The sequence below is a fragment of the Rhagoletis pomonella genome, unplaced genomic scaffold (genome assembly GCF_013731165.1).
Source record: "Rhagoletis pomonella isolate Grant_MI unplaced genomic scaffold, Rhpom_1.0 Rhpom_scaffold_00335, whole genome shotgun sequence".
NCBI classification, from domain to species: domain Eukaryota; kingdom Metazoa; phylum Arthropoda; class Insecta; order Diptera; family Tephritidae; genus Rhagoletis; species Rhagoletis pomonella.
In genome coordinates, this window is record NW_023458889.1 from 83,732 (window position 1) to 87,830 (window position 4,099).

Sequence of the window (4,099 nt, forward strand, 5' to 3'; positions counted from 1 at the left end):
TTTGGGGTCGCCAAGGCCTACTGCGTATATTGCGAGTAAAGAAATTTTGAATAACATGAAATAATATTATTACAGGCTAACCTAATATTCACGCACGCCGCCAATTTACTGTCAAAAATTTCTCATGCACATACAACTTGTATGGGACCAACTGAAATTGAACGGCGTGCGTATGAAGCTAACTCAATTTCCAATTTTTGTTCTGCGTGACATTTTGATTTGACGTTTCGCTCAATGAAATTAAATGCAAACGCACGCAAGCCAATTTCGTGTGACGCAAAAAAACAAATTCGACGGCGTGCGTACCAAAATGCAAGCCGCGAATATTAGGTTAGCCTGTTATGATTATGATTATTTAAAGTTTATTTATTTATTTGTCTACAGAACTCTTTCTTACAGACTACTGAAATGAAATGAAAGTTTTAAATTGTATCAAATAGGACTTAGTTAAATAAACAAAAAAGATCGAGCTTAAATTGTATAATATTTACACTAAAATCAAGAGCACCACAGTAGCTATTGCGTAATCGAGCACATCGTACGAGAGGTTCATTAAATGAATAATAAGTCTTATTGTTTGACTGAGTAAATAAGCGATTAGTCCTTAAATTATGAGGAGAAATATGACTCTGAAACAGATCAGATAGCTCACAGCAGTTGATATTGCCGATGATGATGTTATATACAAAAATTAATGAGAAATACGCCCTTCTATCGCATAGGGATTGCAGCGCAAGAAATTTGCGGCGCCCTATGTAGTCAATATGGTCAATTGGCCAGTCGATCTTATAGAAAGCCATTTTTGTAAAAACCTTTTGAACTTTTTCAATTTTATTTGCGTGAACCTCATAGTAAAGATTCCATACTAGGTAGCAGTATTCAAGCCGAGATCTGACTAAGGCAACGTAAAGCGACTTCAGAATTTGAGGGTCTTTAAAATCAGAGGAATTTCTTCTGATGAAACCAATCATTGCGAATGCTTTAGACACAATGTAGTCAATATGTCGTGTGAATGAAAGCTTGGTGTCGAAAACAACGCCAAGATCTTTCATCTCGTAGCTACGGCTTATAATACAATTGTTCAAATTGTAACAATAATCAATGAAATTTGGCTTTCTAGTGTAAGTTACAGTGAAATATTTTTTAACATTCAGAAAAAGATTATTTATAGAGCACCATTGTTCGAATGCATGCAGATCGGATTGCAACTTTACGCTATCTGATAAGCTGCGCAGCTCTAGCAGAAGTTATACGTCGTCTGCAAACATCAGACAATTGGCGAACTTGAAATGATTCGGCAAGTCGTTTATAAAAAGAATGAATAGCAGTGGACCACAGTGAGTTCCTTGAGGTATGCCAGACCATGCCTCGACAAAAGTCTTTGATACAGAAGTGCCAATTTTTACGAATAGTTTTCTACCCTTCAGGAAACTAGCGAAGAAATCTAGGAGTTTACCACTTACTCCATAACGCTCCAGCTTATACAACAGTATTGAATGGTCGACCTTATCGAAGGCCTTTGAAAAGTCAGAGTAAATTACATCTAACTGAGCATGGTTTTTAAAAGCATTTATTATTTGGTTAGTAGCTAAGAGCAGGTTAGAGCAGGCCGAACGCCCGGGGACGAAACCATGTTGGCATCTACATATAAGATTGTCTACATGATTAAAGAGTTTTCTTTGGACTATGTTATCGAATAATTTTGCTATGGTACTCTGTTTCACTATAGGTCTATAGTTACAGACATCGTTCCGATCACCTGATTTGTATATGGGTTCAACAGAGCATAGTTTCCATGAGTCCATAAATACACCATGATTTATACATTTTTTGAACAGCAAGGACAAGAGTGGAGCCATAATATCAGCACATATTTTTAAGAAGTGAGAGGAAAATCCCTCACTATCAGTTTTAAAGCTAGATTTTAAATTAGAGATTGCTTGCAACACATCTTCCGCACATATTTCGAAAGAAGTAATGGCTTCCACTGGCAGTGGTGGGAGACTACGAAAAGATTTGGTCTCATACTTTTCGTACACTTTCTGGAAAAATCTTGCAAACAGCTCGCATGACTCTTCAAGCGTCTCAGAAATACTACCCTCATATTCTAAACCGGTTGGGAAGCCAGTTGTTTTCCTTTTTGAGTTAACGTTTTTTTTTATTTTTATTTTTATTTTTATTGTATCTGCCCTGCCTAAGAGCCTAACAATAAGTTTTCGAATCTTAATCTATTCACTTAATTTACATCCCCTAGTTGGGATGAGTATTTTCTTAACTGGCCCTAAGAAAAGATTACGACTGGGCTGGTAAGTCATTCCTACGTAGTCTTGAGGTCCTTTTGACACGCAATAAAGACCTTGCTAAATGATTTGGGTGCGCTAAAAGCTTCGATACATATTTCGTCTTCCGTTGTTCTATTTCGGTTCGTACTTCTGGTATTCTCAAGTCGCGGTGAATGTTCTCATTTCGCATATACCAAGGTGCTCCGGTGATTTTTCGAAGGATTTTAGATTGCGCACGACGAAGGATTTCGACGAAGGTTTCGCCAAGTAAGTCGCCTGTCCAGGTGGACCCCTAGGTAAGTGACATGGTTGCTTTGTGGTATTTGTACGTTGTTTAAAGTCAAGGGCGGACAGTTACTCTTATTCAGTGTAAATGTAACTTGCTTACATTTTTGCTCGTTAACCTTTATTCGCCAGTTTGCGAGCCAATTGGCAACAGCTTCCATATGATTGCCTAGGAGCACAGTTGCTTGTAGAGGACACTTGGAGCGACTGATTATGGCAGTGTAGTGATACACATTACTTGTTAAACACTTGTTCTTAAAATACTTTGAATTATGAAAATATCTTGTTACATTTATTTATGTACGATCAATTTTGAGTTGAAAATTCTTGTTTATCATTAAATAAACTTTCTACGTGATCAAACAATAAAGAAAATCTATAATTAAATATCAGCTAATGCTATATTGGCGATCCTGCCAGGAGCCATATCTCAAATTCGATAAATGTTTGCATTCCCCTGTCACGCAAACCTTCTGCTTACGCTTTTGGAGGAATTATTTTTTTTGTGATTTGAAGGCCAGAATTTGCTCCTGAGTCAGAGGCGTGAAATCCGCAGGATTTTCAGTGCATTGAAAGAAGTTCAGATCATCAACCTCCTACAACTCAATACAAAGCGGACATTCAACTACGTCTTCGTTGTTATCTATATCTTTGGAGATTAAATATTTCAACCAAACATTATCTACGCAAACTGTTAACGCTACAACGCTACAACGCAAACCCAAATATATATACATATATATATCCAGAGGGATCAACACCAATGCTACCACCTCCTCAACAGCAGCAGCAGCAACAACAACAACGGCGAGACATTCAGCATTCAAACCGTCATCAAGCAAAACATCTAAATAGATAAGTTTATGTTAACGTAGTTTAGTTGTGTTAAATTTTACACTCAGACAATTTTATTTTATTTTTAAATACAATAAACAGTTAATTTTTGTAAACCTTCTTCCAATATGATGCGTTCTCCTCAAGACAAAGGTGATGGGGATAGACTTAGTAGGTCTTTGATTGACATTGAAGATCCTTGTGAGGTGTCACCAGATAATATACGTAATCCGTATGACAGGTCTGAAATTTGTGCTACTTCGGTAAAATTACCACAATTTTGGTCTAACTGTCCTGAAGCATGGTTCGTGCATACCGAGATGCAATTTGCTACAAAGGGAATTAGTAGGGATTCGACCAAGTACGAGTTCGTTATAACTGCCTTGCCTCAAGAAGTTATTGCGAATGTACTTGATGTTATACAAAATCCACCTCAGACTGAGACTTATGAAAATTTAAAAAAAGTTCTCATTGACCGACATTCTTTAAGCGAGCAGAGAAGACTTGATAAAATTTTGTCAGATACTGAGATAGGGGATCGCAGACCTTCCGAGTATTATAGGATCCTTGGTCAGTTAGCGAGTAGCACTATAGACCCGATTTTCTTAAAAAATATTTGGTTGCGGAAACTACCTAAAAGTTTGTATGTTGCATTAACCAGCGCTAATTTAAATAATATTAATGATCTCTTGCAACTC